Source organism: Petaurus breviceps, unplaced genomic scaffold (assembly GCF_028583685.1).
Source record: "Petaurus breviceps papuanus isolate PSGF00001 unplaced genomic scaffold, PetGlider_PUasm1.0 182, whole genome shotgun sequence".
Classification (NCBI taxonomy): Eukaryota; Metazoa; Chordata; class Mammalia; order Diprotodontia; family Petauridae; genus Petaurus; species Petaurus breviceps.
The window spans coordinates 6,253,069-6,274,515 of NW_027185786.1; positions in this window are offsets into that span (position 1 = coordinate 6,253,069).

Sequence of the window (21,447 nt, forward strand, 5' to 3'; positions counted from 1 at the left end):
GACCAGTTGCCAAGATCTAAGTTTTTTTTTTTTTTTGTTAAGTTTCAATTCAACTTTTAACCTTTCCTCTTTCACCTTCAGCAAGCGGCTTCTTAATTCTTATTTACTTTGTGCTATCAGAATGGTATCATCTGCATATATGAGATTATTAATATTTCTGCTGGCAAACTTAATTTCAGCCTTTGATTCATCCAGCCTGGCATTTCACATGAGGTACTCTGTATATAAATTAAATAAATAGGGTGAAGATATAGAACCTTGTCATACTGCTTTTCCAATCTTAAACCAATCATTTGTTCCATGTTCAGTTCTACCTGTTGCTTCTTGACCCTCATACAGGTTCATCAGGTGACAAGTAAGATGATTTGGTTCTCCCCTCTCTTTGAGGACTTGTCACACTTTGTTGTGATCCACACAGTCAGATGCCTTATTGTAGCTAATAAAGCAGAAACAGATGCTTTTCTGGAACTCTCCTGCTTTTTCCATAATCCAACCAATATTGGCAATTGGATCTCTTGTTCCTCTACCTCTTTGAAAACCAGCCTGCTGTTCTGGTGTTTCTCGGTTCATATATTACTGAAGCCTAGCCTGCCGAATCTGAAGCATAACCTTGCAGGTGTGTGAAATGAGCACCATTGTTCAGTAACTTGAACCTTCCTTGGCATTGTCTTTCTTTAAGATTGGGAGGACATAAATTGATCTTTCCAATCCAGTGGTCACTGTTAAGTTTTTCCAAATTTACTTTAATAAGCACCGGCTTTTACGATTTTTTTTTCTATTTTTCAAATGCTTTATTAACTTGTGATTTACATCATTCATTTCTGCCAGATTTTGAGTTACAAATTTTCTCCTCATTTTTCCCCTACCCACCACCCCAAAATAGCAGTCCCACAGGATAACCCCTCCTCCAATCTGCTCTCTCCCATATTTTCTCCCATACCCCTTTCGACTTTTCCAGTGGATCTCTATGCCCCAGTGCCTGTATATATTATTTCCCAATTACATGTAAAATAGTATTAGTAATAATATACATACATACATACACATATATATTATATTTAAATATTTCATTTTAAAATTTGAATTCCAGATTCATTCCCTTCCTCCATGGTCACCCACCCTTACTGGGAAGATAAGCAGTTCAGTATAGATTGTACATTTGTTGTTAAACCAAAACAATAACATAGTAGATATATTTTATAAGACTGAGTATATTTCCCTCCCTCCTATCCTACCTCTCATTTGTTCTATTCTCTACTTTGATCCCTTTTCAAAAGTGGGTGCTTCCAACATCCCTCTCCCCCCCTGGCCTGCCCTCCCTTCCATCATCCCCCCTTTCATCCCCTTCCCCCCCTACTCTCCTGGAGGGTGAGATACCCTATTTAGTGCATTGCACTGGCCGATTCTTGCCAGCCTGCCGTGCTGTCCTTAGTGGGAGGTTAGCTTCTCTGTGTCATTTTGTGGGTTCTGCAGCTCCAAAGTTTGTTTAGAGTCCCCTTTTTACATGGACTGGGGAAGGTAGGAGCCAGAGCAGTGGGGAGGTCCAGCTTCTTCTCTGTCATCTTGACCATTTCCTAGGTCTTTTATCCATTGTCCATCAATATCACCAAATGAAATTTTTGTTCCATCATACTAGTTACTAGAAGGAAAGCACTTTTGCTCTGCTACTTATCTTTAAAAATATACATATATACATGTATATATATATGTTTGTGTGTGTGTTTGTGTGTATGTGAGTATGTATAATAGCTCTCAAACTGTCCTAGATTTCATTTTCAACAAAGATGACATTCAGTAAAGAAATAATCATTTCAACATAAGATACTATAATCCAATTTGAAATGAAGCCTGGAAGATAATATTTGGAGATTGGGAGCCCATTTCATGGTTGTACCAGCTTTGACCAGAAATGTCCTTATAGTCAGTTTTCTGACTGCACTCTTTTTAACTTCATTTCATAATGTTTTCCTTACCTTCACTTCAGAAGTCACATATTCTTCATGAATATCAAAGTTATTCAAAATAATTCTCATGACTGGGGGAAGGCATGCAGATGTAAGCAGGTGGCAAATTAGTGCCATTTGTGTCTAAGATTCAGGTGAAATCCAGTGATTTCCTTCTCATGCTTCTCTTGCTTCTTGTATCTGTATGTCAGATTTTATGTTCAACTCTGGTTTTTTCATCAAGAATGCTTGAAAGTCTTCTATTCCACTGAATGACCATATTTTCCCCTGAAACATGATACTCAGTTTTGCTGGGTATGTGACTCTTGGTTTTAATCCCAGCTCCTTTGACCTCCAGAATATCATATTCCAAGCCCCCCTATCCCTCAGTGTAGAAGCTGCCATATCCTGGGTTATCCTGATTGTGTTTCCACAATATTCAAATTGTTTCTTCCTGGCTGCTTGTAATATTCTCTCCTTAATCTGGGAATTCTGGAACCTGGCTATAATATTCCTAGGAATTTTCTTTTTGGGAACTTTTTCAGGAGGAGATTGGTGGATTCTTTCAACCTCTATTTTGCCCTCTGATTCTAAAACATCAGGGCAGTTTTCTTTGAGAACTTCCTGGAGGATGATTTCTAGGTTCTTACTTTGATCATAGCTTTCAGGTAGTCCAATAATTTTTAAATTATCTCTCCTGGATCTATTTTCCAGGTCAGTGGTTTTTCCCATGAGATATTTTACATTGCCTTCTATTCTTTCATTTTTTTGGATTGGTTTAACAGCATCTTGATTTCTCATAGAGTCATGTGATAGTAATGGCAATTAAAGATTCCCCTGTATTGGCTTGGTTTTCAAATTGATTGTGTTAAAACCCAGAGTTTGTTAATCCCACCTGTGGGATGGGCTTGTTGATGTGAAAAGAAAGTCCTGAAGTGGGAGGAGCTGGTGATGTAGATTTGGAGAGACACTAGAGAGAGGCGGAAGTTCTTTTTGGAAGCAGCACCTCGTGGAGAGAGAGAGACTAAGAGAATTGCTGGTGGCCGCTTTGAATTGCCCTGGACTTTTTTGAGACCTGCCCCCTGAGCTGCCAAGGACTGAGGAGACATGGCTGTTTTGCTGGTACTTTGTCTGTCTGTTTGGATGTTATTTTGCCAGATTTGTCCACTGGTGAAAGACTGTCCTTTTGTTGAAGAAGTCCTGGAACCTGGCTGTTCGCTAAGAAGGCCTGCGACTGTCCTGCAGACAGAGAGTGAATACTGTCCACTGGTGAGGGACAGTACTGTTGTTGTAGGGGTCTGGAGACTGTCCTGCAGACAGAGTGAATACTGTCCACTGGTGAGGGACAGTGCTGTTGTTGCAGGGGTCTGGAGACTGTCCTGCAGACAGAGTGAATACTGTCCACTGGTGAGGGACAGTGCTGTTGTTGCAGGGGTCTGGGAGCCTTTCTGTTGGTTCAGAAGCCCTGAAGAAGGATTTTCTTGTTGTATGTTTACAGAAATCCTGGGAGAGGGCTTTGCTAATGTGTTCAGGGGTTCTAGGACTGTTCTACAGACAGAGGATGAATTCATGAAGGGACTGGCAATGTATCTTATGGCCTTGCTAAGCCTTGTCTCCCCAGGAACTAAGATTGCTGAGAACTTGCCTCGTGTCAAGATGAAGAAAAGACCTCCATTTGGGTATTAAGTGCTGTGTTTAAACTTGATGTAACTCTGGGGTAGATTCAATTGTGATCCAGGGGTGGGGAACTTTTGACCTTATGTTTGGAAACTAATCTACATTTGAGAAGAGGGGCTTTGTGGTGGACTTAATTAAGGTATAGCCTAGGGGTGGAGAAGTATTTAGAACAGAGACTTTGTAATTGATTGAATGATTGGAAGGTCCTGGGGTGGGGTAGTACTTGGAGATTATTTAATCACACTTAGTAAATGCTGTATTTTGAATGATGTCATGTTTTAATCTTCTCTGTTCTTGGTTGGTCACTGAATAAAATAGAGAGCACCTATGCTAGTATTTTGAACCTGGGAAGTTGCCTTCTTTTGGCATTACATTACAAGTCATTAGCTTCCATTTGCTCCAATCTAATTCTGAAGCCATGATTCTCCTCATTGAGCTTTTGAGATTCTTTTTCCATCTGACAAATTCGACTTTTTAAGGCATTCTTCTCCTCATTGCCTTTTTGAGCCTCTTTTGCCATTTGAGTCAGTCTGTTTTTTAAAGTGTTATTTTCCTCAATCAGGCTGTTGACTCTCATTTCATAATTTTCTTGCATTGTTCTCATTTCTCTTCCCAATTTTTCCTCCACTTTTCTTATCTGCTTCTTAAGGTCCTCTATGGCCTGTAATCAGCTCTTATTTTCCTTTGAAGCTTTTGGTGCTGGAGTTCTGACTTCACTGTCTTGCTCCTGTTCCATGCTTTGATCCTTTTTGTCCCCAAAATAGGAGTATAATGTTGGAATCTTCTGTCTGCTTTGTTTCCTTTGCCTGGTCATGTCATCTCTCAGTCACTTGACCCCTGGGCTTTTTGCCACAGTAGGACTCTGCCACCAGACAGGGGAGCTTTTGTCCCAAACACTGGGGTTTTCTTAGTTGCCGGAGGTATTAGATGGGTACCCTGTCTGAGGTCTCCACACGCTCTGGCAAGCTGGACACACACCCCAGGACCTCCACCCTAGACTGCAATCCAGATCCAAGCAGGTTAAAGCAAGAGCAATTACCCCTCAGACTGGTGCTTGGTCCCCCTACACTCTGCAGGCCAGGAGCTGAAGCTGCCACGTGGCACTGGCTGGCTGTGCTGGCGCCCACTTACTGGTTCCAAAGTTCAGACTGCACTGACCTCTCACTTTGTCCTTTGCATCTGTGTGTTGATAAATCTGGAAACGGCCACAGCTGCTGCTGATCTGCAGTCCCTCTGGCCAGTGCTGGTCAGGCCCGCCCTGGGGCTAATGGTGTGGGGCTGGGCTTGGCTCCCAGAGCGCTGCACTGGATTCCTGCTGGAGGTTAGCTTCTCTGTGCCATTTTGTGGGTTCTGCAGCTCCAAAGTTTGTTTAGAGTCCCCTTTTTACATGGATTGGGGAATGTGGAAGCAGGAGCAGAGGGGAGGTCCTGCTTCTACTCCTCCATCTTGGCTCCGCCTATCCAGCTTTTGGGATTTTAAATAGTTCAGCTGGAATCCCAATTCATCTTCACTGGTTTTATCATTATCACTTGACTTAATCTTCTAGGATGTATGGCTCTAAATCAGTAATCACACCACTATGGTTATCAGGAATGTAAAGATCTTTCTTTTATAGTTCTCCTGTGTATTCTTGCTACCGCTTCTTAATCTTTTCTACTTCTCGTAACTCCCTACCATTTTGATCTTTTATTCTGTCCAGTTTTTAGTGAAACTTTCCTTTGATATCTATGATTTTCTTGAAGAGATCTCTTGTCTTTCCCATTCTGTTTTTTCTTCTATTTCTTTGCTTTGCTCATTTAAGAAAAACTCATCTCTCCTTTGCTATTCTCTAAAATTCTGCACTCAGTTGTGTATATCTCTCCCTTTTGCTTTCCTTCTTTCCTCAGCTTTTTGTAAAACTCCATCAGACAACCATTTTGCTTTTTTGCTCTTTTTTTGTTTTTTGTTACTGCCTCCTATACAGTATTGCAAACCTCTGTCCATATTTCTTTAAGCACTCTACCAGACCTAATCCTTTAAATCTATTCATTGCTTCCACTTTGTTGTTCAGTCATTTCAGCTATGTCCAACCTTTTGTAACCCCATTTGAGGTTTTTGTGGCAAAGATACTGAAGTGGTTTGCTATCTCCTTCTCCAGTGGATCCATTTTGTCAGGCAATCAGAGAGGTTAAATGACTTACCCATGACTTAGCCATTCACATGGCTAGGAAGTGTCTGAGGCTTAACCTCAGATCTTCCTAACTCCAGGCCCAGTGCTATATCCCCTGAACCAACAGGTGCTTCTACTTCATATTCTTAAGGGATGTTATTTAGGTCATACATGTATGGTGTGATGGTTTTCCCTACTTTCTTGAGTTCAGGTCCTCTTGCAACCAGCTAGCCTATGGGGATCTGCACAGAAGGAGATGAAGTTCTTAAAAGAAATGGATTTAATAGATTGCATTTAAAGAGGAAGTGTGGGCATGGGGTCAGCTAGGTGGCAAAGTAGATAGCATGCTGGGCCTGGAGTCAGGAAGACCTGAGTTCAAATCCAGCCTCAGAGATTTACTAACTGTATGATCCTGGCTAAGTCACTTAACCCTATTTGCCTCAGTTTCCTCATCAATAAAATGGAATGGAAATGGCAAACCACTCCAGTATTTTTGCCAAGAAAATCCCAAATGGAATCATAGAGAGTCAGACACAATGGGACAACAACTATGGGATGTGGCAGACAGGATGGGGAGGGTGAGGTAGAGGCCCAAGACCTGCCACACCCTATGCCCAGACATTTTGGGGACAATTAGATCTTGACTTCTGGGTAGAGTTCCACCTAAATAATTTCAAACTAGCAGTGGATCTTCCATACTATACAACTATATAACTGTGAGCTGATCAATTGAAATTGGATAGTTGTGGCTTGGGTAAATACTGTTGCCAATGCCAATAGATACACTCAAAGTAGAGGAAGTCACAGAGCACATGGAACCATTCTAGGTGAGCTGAGGAGGATGATGCTATTCCCAGGAGGAAGCTTTAGGTGTGGATCCTGATTTATCAGGGTGATAAGAAAGCAACAGATGGTCAGCCCTTAGAGGTGCTAGTAAATTAGTATAGGGAAATTAAGCACCAGGGCAGGAGGGACCTTTTAGCCCCACCCAATGCTCTAAAACCTCTGCCCCATTTAGATAGTTCAAGAGAAGATACAGAGGGCAGTTCGGGGAGAGAAGGTATATCATGGGCTCAGTTTCTGGGAAGGCCCTTTCAGTAACCTCTAAGCATATTACTGCAGGTATGCCAAACAGAAACCTTTAGTTAATCAGGTCCTCAGGAGGGTGAAAGATACTTCCTCTCTTACAGGAGATAAAGGAAGATGGAATACTTATTGATTTCTGCAATTTATACAATGACAGCAATATAGTAAAGATAACTGTGAAAGAATTCGTGTTTCTGATTAGCATAATTGCCAACCATAATTTCAGAAGACTAATGATAAACATGCTATCTGCATCAAGTTATTATAATTGGTGTCAGTATTATTTTTATTAAGAATTGCTGGGGTGGCTAGGTGGCGCAGTGAGTAAAGCGCCAGCCCCAGAGTCAGGAGGACCTGAGTTCGGTTCCAGCTTCAGACACTTAATACACACAAAAAAACTAGCCATGTAATCTTGGGCAAGTTACTTAACCCCAATTGCCCTCCAAAAAGGCAAAAAAAAAAAATGTATTCAGGAGGACCCAAGTTCGATTCCAGCCTCAGACACAACATCCACACAAAAAAAACTAGCCGTGTAACCTTGGGCAAGTTACTTAACCCCAATTGCTCTCCAAAAAGCAAAAAAAAAAAAAAAAAAAGGCCTATTTTTCATTGCTAGTTACTTGCTTAAGCTGGTTAGGATTGAGTTTGTTTCAACTGTGTGCAATTTTCTCATAATTATTCCTTCCTCTAGCCTTAGACTAGACTAGCTTTAGACCTTCTGATAGAGAGGGCAAGGACTCATAGTACAGAATGAGACATTATTTTTGGATTTGCAAGAATGTATGCAGAAATTTATTTTGCTTGACTATACTTATTTGTAACAGGGGTTTTGCTTTTCCTTCTTTCTTAATGGTGGAGGAGAAGGGGTTGGAGCAGAGGTGGGGAACCTGTGACCTCAAGGCCACATGTGACCCTCTAAGTCTCAAGTGTGAAGTCAAGTTCTTTGACTGAATCCAAGCTTTATAGAACAAATCCTCTTAATAAAAAGATTTGTTTTGTAAAACTTGGACTCAGCCAAAATAACTTACCCTATGACCTAGAAGGCCACATGTGGCTTTGAGGCTACAGGTTCCCCACCCCTGGGTTGGAGTGAGGAAAAGATTTCTCTTCTTGGAAAAAAATTAAATATAATTAAAAAAAAAAGTCTCTGTTGTATTGAGTCTTAGGCTTCATGCAACCAGCAATGTTACCAACCTACAAAAGCATCTGGAGGACTTCATCCACAGGGAAATACTTCTTTAACTTGGTCTTGGTGCTCATTCCCTTCTGTAGTGCCAACATCTTTGGCAAGCAGATATCTCCTTGTTTTATGCATTACCAGATATTTATGATCAAGAGTTTGTTGAACAAGCTTGTCTATGATATGTCTTTTGAAGAATCTTGAATGATTTTGATATATAGATGGGTAATGCCTTTTTTGAAGAGAGCCTTTAAGGCATCACTGAATCAAATGAGTTTCCATAATAGTGAATATGGTGGACCCTGTGAAAGAAAGAACACTGGTTCTAAAGTCTGGGGACCCCCCGGGTTAGAATTTAATGTGTGACACTGGGCAAATCCTTATACTTCCTTTGGCCTCATTTTCCTTATCTGCAATTTGAGGGTATTGGGCTATGAATCTATGATTCTTTGTCACATCTTTTGGTCAACTGTGTGATAATAAACATAGTTCCTGTAGAATAGACTTCCTGTTTTCTACAGGTACTCTTAGTGAGGAGGATACATTTGCTGTATGAATTTGCATTAAGATTTTATATAGATGAAAAAATAGGCAAATATGTTGGTAGTTACTGATGTTTTCTTAGCTTCCATTTTCTAGTATTTATTAAATCTGAGATTTTTTTCCCCCACTCCTTTGTTTTTTTTTTCTCCCTTAGATGCTTATGAATCAATCCTTCAATACTCTCACAAGGGGTGGCCAGGTAGCACAGCTAGTAAGAGCACCGGCTCCAGTATCGGGATGACCTGGAAATCGAATCTGGGCTCAGACACTTAGCATCCACCCAGAAACACCCGGCCGTGTAACCTTTAGCAAGTTACTTAACCCCAATTGCTTAGGGGCGGCCAGGTGGCTCAGTGAGTAAGAGCACTGGCTCCAGTGTCAGGATGACCTGGGGATTTAATCTGGGCTCAGATACTTAGCACCACACCCAGAAATAACTGGCCGTGTAACCTTGAGCAAGTTACTTAATCTCAATTGCTTTAAAAAAAAAAAATACTTTCACAAGCCTCTTGCCTCCAAGGCAGTTCTCTTCAGTATACACTTGGTCCAATCTGTCTTTCTTCTGTCTTTGTTCCCCTTAGTGCTATACTTTCTAATTCCTTCATAAGCACATCTAGAGCTATGGTGTTAGAGAACTAGTGTGGTCTCTGACTTGGATGGTAAAAACAATTTGACATAAAGATCTTTGTAGAACTTTTCCATTTTTCTTCAGTTTGTTTTCCTTCTGTTTGCTTCCTTAAATGTGCTGGGGTGACTTAATTTTGTTTTGTCTTTTACCAAGCTTTTTTGAACTGGTTTTACCTTCCACTGCTTTTTACTGCTCTTTGAGGTGATATTGCTCATAATCTTCCATTATCCATCTACTTTGGTCTTAGGCCCCAAAAGAATTCCTGGAAGAGCTTAAAAAGGATTTTATTTTATTTTATTCTGCTTTTTGGAGGTCAATTGGGGTTAAGTGACTTGCCCAAAGTCACACGGCTAGTAATTGTGTCGTGTCTGAGGCCGGATTTGAACTCAGGTCCTCCTGACTCCAGGGCCAGTGCTCTATTCACTGTGCCACCTACCTTCCCCTGGCTGACAAATTAAATGAAATTTTATATGGCTCCCTAATTGGATCCAAAGAAGGGATTTTTCCATTACTACAAACTAAAACTTAAGATTGCTCCCAAACTTTTGGAGTAAACTGATTAGAGATAAGAAAGAAAGACCTTAAAAGAAAAAAAAAAAGAATGTGATTGGGGCACAGTGAATAGAGCACCAGATTATGTACATAACACAAAGAAGTAAACACAGTATATAGTACCGTGTTTCCCCGATAATAAGACCTATCCTGAAAATAAGCCCTCCCCTTACTGTGTAAGATTCCTCTAAAATAAGCCCTCCCCCGAAAATAAGCCCTATTGAGATTGCTACTGTAGTGAAGGTGATCCCCTGTGCTACATGCTACATTACGGTATCCTCTGTATGCACCGTCCCCTCCCTCCCCCCTGCGCTCCAAGCTGCATCCAATCAGAGCTGCAGCAGTGAGCACATCATCCTGTTCTTCCCCAGTGATTTGCTCATTAAAATAAGCCCTCCCCTGAAAATAAGCCCTCTGGTGTTTTTCTGTCCAAAAAAAAAATAATAAGACAGTATCTTATTATCGGGGAAACACGGTATTTGATAAACCCACAGACCCCAGCAACTGGATCAAGACTCACTATTTGATAAAAACTTATGGGAACATTGGAAAACAGTCTGGCAGAAATTAGGTACATACACATATATACCAAGGTATATACACATACATACACACATATACCAAGAAGAGCTCCGAATAGATATGACTCAGACACAAAAAGTCTTATCATGAGCAAATTAGAGGAACAAGGAAGAACACACTTTTCACAACTATAAATAATGGAAAAGTCAAGTAGACTACTATCTTCTTGTCAGATTTCTTCTCAAAGGTATTTTGAGGGTTGGGAGAAAACATCATTCTGGTAATATCAGATCTCAAATGATTAAACAAAGCAATAATCATTGACACTGTTTGGTACTGACTGAAAAATAAGGTTAGGATTAGGGTTAATTAGTGAAACAGATTAGGTACATAGCACCTAGAAACAAATAAACACAATATATAGTATTTGATAAACGTAATGACCCTAGTTACTATAGTAAGAAAAGCTACAAATATATGTAAGACTTAGACATAAAAGGTCACATATTTATCAAACTAGAGGAACAAGGAAGAGCATACCTTGCCAAATTTCTCTGAAACCTTTCTTTTCAAAGGGTTTCACATTTAATTTTTATTTTTACCACTTCCCTGTTAGTATGGGTATTACGATCACTATTTGACAGTTGAGGAATCTGGAGGTCTAGGGAAATCATAGAAACATCAGATTTAGAGCTGGGAAGGTACCTAAGAGGTACTGGGCAAGTAATATATCTACTAAATATGTGAATTAATGCAAAACATATTTTCATATTAACCATATTGTAAAAAAATGGAAAGGAAATGGGAAAAAATGGTTCAATCAGCACTCAGGATTTATTAGTTCTTTCTTTGGAGATGGATAGCATTGTTCATCATGAGTCCTTTGGAATTGTTGTGGATCATTGTATTGATCAGAGCAGGTATGTCTTTCACAGTTAATCATCCTGACAATATTGCTGTTACTGGGTACCAATTTTGCTCATTTCATGTTGCTTTAGTTTATATGTCTTCCCAGGTTTTTCTAAACCAGTCCTCCTTGTCAATTTTTTTTCAGCCAAAGAAAAACAAAGTTTGTTAAAGATCCACTTTATTTAGATAGACTCCTAAGAAATCTGAACATTTGTGACACTTATATTGACAAGTGGTCCAGATTGAGTATGAGCTAGATTGAATCTGAGCCCTTCTTGTCTTTTCTTATAGCACAGTAGTATTCCATTACAATCATGTACCACAACTTGTTTAATCATTACCCAATCGATGAACATCCCCTCCATTTCCAGTTCTTTGCTACCATAAAAAGAGAAGCTACAAATATTTTTGTACATATAGGTCTTTTCATTGTTTCTTTGGCTTGGTGCTAATCTGTAATACAATTTAAATTCAAAAGTCAAGTTCTTTTATGAGATAAGTAGAAAAGTAAAAACTAGGAAATGAATTTTGAGTCAAGATATCCCCAAGATAAAGAAATAGCATGTCCTAAACAATGTGTACAGAATCATGTTAGAGAGTCTGATGGCAACAGGGTTATAAATCTAGAATTCTAAAAGTCTTTAAAAGTAATCTAATTTTACTGAGGCTTAGAGAGGTTGTTAATTGCCCAAGATGACATGGGTAAATAGCAGATCCAGGATTAAAAATAGGGTTTTCCGGATACTTGAGGTTGGAAAATAAATCGCGCCCTCCAAAATGAAAGGAGAGTCTTATATAGTCATAAGAGGGCACAAAGAAAAGATCAAATTATACTAATTCTAGGTAATTGAAAATCAGTGAAGTAATTAGTGTCCAAGTGATAGGATGAGCAAGTTCACTCCCCTGACTTGGTGGCTAACTTGGGTTTAGGATGATGTCCTCTTTCAAGAAGCTCTGACCAAAGCTTTGGCAAGATGATAGAGGAAGAGGTCTTGAAGAGCCTGGATCCTCAATTCTCTCTCCTCCCCTCTCCCCCTACTATCATTAACAGATTTTTCTAAAAAGAGACCTTCAAATAAATGAGAGAAAAGGATGGAAACAACTAAATAATCTTAAAAGAGAATTGATAATTAGGTGATGTAATAAAAATCTAGATCAGAAGTTAGGAAGATCTTGAACTTGCTAGCTGTGTGATTCTGAGAAAGTCACAACCTCTGTCTGCCTCACTTTCCTCATCTGTAAAATGTGGAATAATAATAGCCTCCCAGGGTTATTGAGAGGATAAAAGGAGATATTTGGAATGCACTTGTCAAACTATTAGAATAACTTTTGTATAAGGGAAAAAAACAGTCAAGGAAATAAACAAACATGAAGGAGGTAACTCCCTTTGTTATGACAAACAAATGTCTGAATTAAAAAATCTTCAAGTGAAGACACTAGAAAGAAAAAAAAATTCACTTCGATAATAGTTCAAGGGGTGGCTAGGTGGTGCAGTGAATAGAGCACTGGCCCTGGAACTGGGAGGACCTGAGTTCAAATTTGGCTTCAGACACTTAACACAAGCTGTATGACCCTGGGCAAGTCACTTAACCCCAATTGCCCTGCCTTCCTTCCTCCAAAAAGCAAAAAAGAAAAGTTCAAGAAATGAAATTAGATCGTAAGTACAAAACACATTAAATTGGATAATAATCATTGTAAAAGAAATGCAGGATGATCTGATATCACTTAAGATGTTGGTTTAAGAAAAAAATATGGCTTCTGTAATGAGAAACAAATTACTAGTAAAAATGTGGTAAGACATATTGATAATAAACATGGAGAAAAGCATGTGTATGATTGATTATGTTTATTAGTTTTTAAAAATTGATCCATCCTTGACTACCTCAGTATTTCAATGGATACATGATCTCATTGTCAATGTGAATACTCCCTCCATTGGTACAAATAGCACCCATTCATGCCTTTGAATCTTGTATGACTTTCATCCATATTTCCCCATAAATCCTCCACAAAACAACTGTACTAGATATAGGGAAAAAGCTAGGGGGCTCAGTGGAGAAAGCACTGGGCTTGGAGTCAAGAAAACCTGAGTACAAGTCCAGCCTCAAACACTTTCTAGTTGGGTGACCCTATAACTTCTGTTTGCCTCAGCTACCTTTACTGTAAAATGGGAATAAAATAGCACTTACATCCCTGGAGGGTTGTGAAGATCAAATAAGGTAATTCTTTCTTCCTTCCTTCTTTCCTTCCTTCCTTTTCTCTTTACGTTACATTGGTACAGCTAAGTGCCTAAGCTGTCCATCTGTCATTCTTGAATTTTGCTACATGATCTAATCATTTCTTTATTCCAGCCATATTTCTCTTTGATACTATCAGTTCTTTGCATATAGTAATTTCTTAGTAAATGTTTGTTGAATTAGAGTAAAAGACTTGACTATGGGAAGGCATCCACAGGAAAGACAATTCTTTGTCTGGAATGCCAGTCAGCAAAAGGAGCAGAAAATATAGCAAACTAAATAAAGCTAGAGGATTAAAATTGCAAAAAGACTTAGAAACCTTATGGAACAGAGTTTAGAGGGATAATGTTAAGAATCATTGGATTAGGGGCAGCTAGGTGGTGAAGTGAATAGAGCACAGGCCCTGGAGTCAGGAGGATCTGAGTTCAAATCTGTCCGCAGGCACTTAACATTTACTAGCTGTGTGACCTTGGGCAAGCCGCTTAACCCCAACTGCCCTCCAAAAAAGCAAAAAAAAAAAAAAAAGAATCATTGGATTACCTTAAAAAGGTAAAGGAAGAAAATCCTAACTAACATTTTTCAGGAAATATAAAAAAAAAATTCCCAGAACTAGTAAGATTAAGGGACACAATACAGGCTGGTAAAATTTATAAGATGTCCTCAGAGAGTAACATCAGATCCAATTCACTTAGCTACGCTGTGAACAGACTCTAGGGTTCCTTAGGTGGCACATTGTGTACCAGGTCTGAAGTCTGAAAGACTCATCTTCCTGAGTTTAAATGTGACCTCAGACACTTACTAGATATGTGACCCTGGGCAAGTCCCTTAATCCTGCTTGGCTCAGTTTCCTCATCTGTAAAATGGGCTGGAGAAGGAAATGGCAAACCACTCCAGTATCTCTGCCAAGAAAACACCATATAGGGTCATTAGGAATTGGACAAGATTGAAACAACAGCAACAAAAGAAAAAAAAGTATCACTTATTAAGGTATTACAATTCAAACTGCTTAGCATTATTCACTTATTATAAGAAAATAAAGGAAAAAAACATTGTTTACAAAGAGTCAAGCGAGATCACATATGATCCCTTGAATCTACTATATGACTCAACTAAGAATAATGCTTGAAGGGAAAAAAATATTTCCCCACTTTTCCAGACATTTAAAAAAAATTGGAGATAGAAAAATTTGCAGGAGACTTTTATGAACACATACACACACAATCAACTTAGAAAAAAAGCCCTTCAGTAATTGTGGGAGAAATTTGGCTAATCTTGGAAATTTGTTGTTGTTTAGTTGTTTTCAGTTATGTCTGAATCTTCATGACCCCATTTAGGGTTTTCTTGGCAGAGATACTGGAGTAGTTTGCCACTTCCTTCTCCAGCTTATTTTACAAATGAGGAAACCGAAGTAAACAGGATCAAGTGACTTGCCCAGGGTCACACAATTAATAAGTGTCTGAAGCTGGATTTGTACTCAGGTCCTCCTGACTCCAGGTCCAGCACTGTATCCACTGTGCTGCCTAACTGCCTCTAATTTTAGAAATAGCATATGCAAATCTTACCTTGAGGAAATGTGACTGGGCCCCCAGGGGATGACATATCATATTTGTTCCCTATTTTATATCAAGATGTAGGATTTGAAGAGTATTCAATACCAGTTTCAAATAGGAGATGGCTCAGATCTAGAGTTTCCCCAAGAAGGGTTAGTTAAAAGGTACTCAATATGCACCATGAAGGGGTAACTAGGTGGTGCAGTAGAGAGATCTCCAGTCCTGCAGTCAGGAGGATCTGAGTTCAGCTTTGACCTCAGATTACTTATTTAGCTGAGCAAGTCACTTAACCCTGATTGTCTTCAAACAAAACAAAACAAAACAAAACATTCAATATGAGTCAGTTATGGGACTATGGGACAAGTAATTTATTCCTATATACAGAAGAAGTGCTATATACAGAAGTGTAAAATATGTGAGGCCAGAACCAGATGAAAATTTAATTGGGGGTCAGCTAGGTGGCGCAGTGAGTAGAGTGCTGGCCCTGGAGTCAGGAGGACCTGAGTTTGGATCTGGCCTCAGACACTTAGCACACACACACACACACACAAAAACCTAGCCATGTGACCTTGGGCAAGTTACTTAACCCCAATTGCCCTCCAAAAGGCAAAAAAAAAAAAAATTAATTGGAAAATATTTAACAAAATAAATAATGATATAATAAAACAAAGATAATATTAATTTGTGGTTTTCTAAGTCAATATGCAGCCCATAGGGAATCTTTATGTATGGGTTTACCAGCCAGTTCCTACTTGAGTTTAACACCACTTCTATATATAAAACACACATTCAATAAAGACAAATTTAAGACTATTTTCAGTAACAGTAATTATTGTTACAATCAGCTAGGAGGCTGATACTTAGACATCATTAGAACATAGAGGAGTTTTCATGTGTAGCTGGAGTCCCAAAGCCCATTGGTATGGGACTCTATCCTCATTGGTAGAAACCAAAGCCTCAGACCTTCATGATGGAGGGGTGGGATTGGCAAGGATGGGAGAGAACAGAGGGCCGGGCTGTCTTTGAGTTTCTTCATTCTCTTTTGGCTCTGCAGTCACTTTGGGTGCTTCTGATTTCCAGCTTCAAGAGAGAATTTGGAAGAGGCTAACGCCACTTCAGGTTGCTGAAAGAAAAGACTCTGGGAAGAAGTTGACAGGACAGGAGTGGGCAATCTCTGTCATGTCCCTATCCCCAGCTTGCTACACTAAATAATTTGCGGAGTTTTCCCTTGGGTGAGATCAGGGACTCTCTTTTGGTCAAGGTGAGTTACCTTGCTCCCAGTGGGAGAGCTCCTTCATTCTGTATTGTCTGGTATATATTCTCCTATATATACTTTCTCTGGTTTCTATTTTGCTACTAACTTATATAAATGTGTTTCTTTTCTACTTACTATGTATGTTTACTGGGAAACTGGTGTTTGGTGGGAAGGGAGCAAAGCCTTGCATATAAAGCTTGAGTGTTCTCTTGCCCATTCATGAACAGTTTTCAGAAGTTCAGCTTGCATCTAAAAGTCCTGTACCCTAGACTAATAATATTTAAGGGAACAAATAGATATAAGTCCATCCCCTCTTTTTGAGGAGATCAGAGTGGCCAAGTTTTGGCCCCAACCTCTTGCTACTCCTATGTTAGGAATTAAAGTCTCCCCTGGAGAAGGGGGGGGGGAACCTGCAGCCTCAAGGTCACATGTGGCCCTCTAGGTCCTCAAAGGGCTGTACTTGAGGATCTAGAGGGCCACATGTGGCCTTGAAGCAGCAGGTTTGTCTGATTAAGGAGGTTCAGGATTTTTGTGAACAGAACAGTTGGCACTTCAAAAGATCCAATATAGTTTATTTAGAATATAGGTGAATGGGAAGGGAACCGGAGATAACAGAGTAAAAGGCTTAGGAATATTAAGATAAGAGCAATTATGATTAACACGTATATATTTACAATCCTCACTGATATGGGGAAGCACCAGCACCTGACCACACAAGCTGGGGAATCCTGGGTACAGCTGTCAGGGTCCCGCTTGGGAGGGTCCCAGGCAGGACAGCTCCTCCATGGGTGAGATTCCAATTTGGGGTCTGAATCTTACAGTTTAAGTATTGCTGAGAACAAAGACAGCACACTGCCAGGTGTTTTTAAGCAAGCATCATATCTTGTGTGAGGCCTGGAATGGAAGCCAATCCTTCCAAGGCCCCCCCCCCCCAAACGATGTTTCCTTGGAATGTCTAGTTTCAGGAGTTGGGCAGTTATCTCTTCTCAAGGACGTGGCCAGGGTCCCAGGAGAGGAGCAGCCCTCATGTTCTCAGGATCCCTGTTCCCAAACAGCTCAGGGTAATAGAAAGGTCATATTGAGTTGGGGTCTTGGTTTGTATAATCTTATTCCTCACAGAGGGGCTTACCTTGCCCCTTCAAGGTTCCTATCCCAACTTAGACTTTCTCAAACTCATGAAGTCCCCTATAAGCCTGGATACATTCCTCTTGGGATACACTTGTTTACCCAAGATCAGGAAAGAATAAACACAAAAGCAGATAAGGCACCTATTGATCCAGGCATAGGTTTACCTAGCTGAGATCCCCTGCATTAACTGCAAAGTGGGTGAGTTTGCCAATGAGCTCTTCCCTGAAGTCTTATTGGAAGTCTCACCATTACAGGACACCACCTGGAAGGTTAAAAGTGGTGACACAGTAGCCTGCCTCCCTATTCAGATCCAGGGATAACTCAGGTTCTTCATGTCATCCAAAAAGTCAAGTCCTTTAGGCACTGACCAGGTCACCAAATAGTGGGAAGCAGGCCTCAAAGCTCCTAATGGGTTCAACTAGAATCAGGAAGGACAACTGTGTTTTAAAATTTATTTTTGTTTTAAGTTCCAAATTCTTTCCCTCCCTCGATCCCCTCCCCCACACGTTGAAAAGGCTATGTATCGCACATTGTATCTGTGGTGACTAACTTTGATAGACTGGGCTCCTCTCAGCAATGCAAGGTTAAAGCACAACTCCAAAAGACTCATAATGGAAAGGGATATCCACATTCACAGAAAGAACTACAGGATCTGAATACAGACAGAAGCAAACTACTTGCTTTCTTTTGTGTGTTATTTTGCTTTGTTCTTTCTTTCTCATTCACTCCTTTGGTTATAATTCTTTTTTACAACTTCAAGTTATAACTCTTCTTTACAACAAACTACTGTTTAATGTGAAGGTATTTGTAGAACCTTTATTGGATTGCATGCCACCATGGGAGGGAGGGAGGAGAGGAAGGGGGAGAAAATTTGGAACTTAAGGGATTATGGAACTGAATGTTGTAAACTAAAAGCAAATAAATACATTTTTAAGAGAAAAAAAAAGAAAAGTTCAAATCTTTAGTTTATGCTGGAGAAGAAGAAGAGGTGGCAGCTGAAGTGATAGCTTTCTTATTTGAGCTCAGGTCCTCCTGACTCCAGGGCTGGTTCTCTATCCACTGTACCCCTTGGCTGCCCCTGGATAAATGCTTTTGATCATGTTAAAGGAGGACACTTCTATGTCTGTAATTTTGGGGAGGAGATCTGGTGACTACAAATAAGTGTAGCATTTTGTCAAAAGGTTTTTTTTTTCTGCATCTCTTAAAATAACCATGCGGGAGGGGCTGCCAGTCAGTAAGAGTGCCAGCCCCAGTGTGGGGAGACCAGGGATCAGTTCTGGCCTCAGATACTAGGCACCCACACAAAAATAACTGGCCATGTAACCTTGAGCAAGTTACTTAACCCTGATTGCTTAAAAAAAAAAAAAACATGTGGGGAAAAAAAGATAAGGCTAAGTGAATAGATCACAGGCCCTGGAGTCAAGAGGACCTGAGTTCAAATGTGGTCTCAGACACTTAACAATTACTAGCCATGTGACCTTGGACAAGTCACTTAACCCCAATTGCCCTGCCTTCCCCCCCCAAAAAAAAGAAAAAAAAAAGATAAGGCTATGTATTCTTTAGCAATCATACATATGAAGTCATGTAAGACATATTTCCACATTTTAAAATTTTTAATTAAAATTTATTTTCAGTTCCAAAATCTCTTCCTCCCTCCAGCCCCTATCCCACTGGAAGGGCAACTCTAAGAATGGCCCATGAGCTGGCCTCCACTATACAAATCAATGCTAGTGATTAAATAAGACAGAATTATTACATGAAGGGCCAATAGTGGAAGTTGTTAGATTGATCTTATAAGCACATGTGCTTCATAAGTGTGTGTGTGTGTGTGTGTATTCCAAGCCTCTCATGAGTTGAAGATTAGATTATTTTGACTATGGTGAGCCTTGGCAAAGAGTACCCCAGAACTCACAATTAACACAGATCTTTCATTGAAAACAAGTGCAGATGTATTAAAACTCAAAAAATTGAAATATACCTTGATATATTAGAGAAATCTCAGCTCACTCCCCTCCTGTCACCCTACAGTTTCCTCCTGAGCTCTTCAGTTTCTTTTTGTTGTTGTCATCTTCCTCCATTAGAACGTAAGCTCTTTGAGGGCAGGAATTACCCCCCCCCCTTTTTGGCCCATCTTTGTATCCCCAGTGTTTATTAGCACAGTGCCTGGAACAAGTAAGTGCTTAATAAAACTTGGTGACTTGCTTTGCCTTGCATGGAGGGAAAATATACAAATAATTATTCACCAAAATGAGAATTAGCTGAATTAAATAATTTCACACTAGGAAATTAGCTTTAAAGACTTCTAACAGCAAATCACATGTACCCAGCCAGGCAGAGAAGACACTCACATAGGCAAATGATGAATTAGGACCAAAATTCATGGGGTCATAGATTTAGAGTTGTAAGGGATTTTGAGACCCCTCTTGTTCAACTCTTTCATTTAATAAATGAGGAAACTGAGGCCCAGAGACTAAATGAGTTACCCAAAGTCTCATAAGAAGTAGAAGAAACAGGGGCGGCCAGGTAGCACAGCGAGTAAGAGCACAGGCTCCAGTGTTCAGAAGACCTGGAGATTGAATCCTGGGCTCAGACACTTAGCACCCACCCAGAAACACCTGGCCGTGTAACCTTGAGCAAATTACTTAACCCCGATTGCTTTAAAAAAAAAAAAGTAGAAGAAACAGGATTCAAACCCAGGGCCTTTGACTCCGGACAGAGTGTTCTTTCCATTACACCAGGCTGTCAGGTATAGTTTGGAATCCTAGAATTGTAGTCCCTGTAAAGGGACTTAATTATTAGTCCAACCCAAGGATTTCTGTTTTCTCCTCCTTTCCCTGAGGATAGCACAATTGTTGGTACTTTTTTTTAGAGAGAAAAATGGGGCCTATTACTTTCTTCATTGGGACCTTGGGTTATATCATGCTGTCATTGACTTTCAAAGTGACATCCTCTTCTTAACTTCAGTTACTTCTGTGGAATAAGGAGCCAGTTCTAAGGTGTTGCTAATTTCCAGGCACTGCCATGCCCTGCATAGAATAACCCCAGGAAACTACCTCACTCCCCTGCATCCACAGGACCCAGAACCAGTCTTAAAGAGCCTCCTGGGGCTTCTGGCACAGCTTATTGAGTAGATGAGCAGCCAAGAATTCAGAGGAGCAAGGGCACCTCCTTGCCTTTTGTTGAATTGATTTAAATTGGCTCCATTCCGGGAGCATCTGGAGTCTAGAAGACTGAATTTGCATCCTGCTTCGGACACTTGCTAGCTGTGTGACCTGGGGCAAGTCAATTAATCTCTGGCAGCCTGTTTCTTCATCTTTGAACCCGAGGGGTTTGGACTCCATTGTCCTGTAAAGTCTGAATCTATGATCCTATGATCCCATGAGTATCTCAACAGGACATTCAAGAAGGAGGTGGAGTTTCTCAAAGGGAATCAGGCAACAAGTCTGTGTGGCAGAAAAATATTGAAGGGAGAGTGTGATTACACTTTATGGAGGAGTACATTATCAAAAGGCTAGTTGGGAGTAGGGAGCAGGGGGAGGGGAGAGGAGAGGGTGGGCAAATGGACGGAGACTTGACCAGAATTAAGAAAAAAAATACAAGACAAGATACTAGCCTATTCCTCCCCACCTTCATGCCACCTCCACTTTCCCCAAGATGGGAGAATTACTTGGACTTGTTTGGGGTGGGGAAGGAGGAATGCTTCCTGTCTGGTCTCTGGTGAGATAGGGGATCAACCCTAGCCAACATTTTAAAGGAACACAAGCTTCTCTTTGACGGCCTCCTATCTCTCTTTCTGCTCTCCTACCTCCTGGGCTCCCGCTTCCTTCTCCCTCCAGTACCTGGTGCCCCAAATGCAATGCTCCACCCAAGTTCTTTGGGCAGTATTCCAAGTTCACCTCCCGTCTCTCTCTACATAGCAGATTTCTGTTCACTCTTAGGAAGGCAGTTTAATTAAATTGATTTACATTAAACTGAGCTCCCCACATTGTGGAGCAGTGGTTCCCACAGTATTTGCATTTTAAAAGAGAATGTTTTCTGGCTCACATTTTAAACAGAATTCCTAGCAGTGGTTGGGAAGTATGATCAGG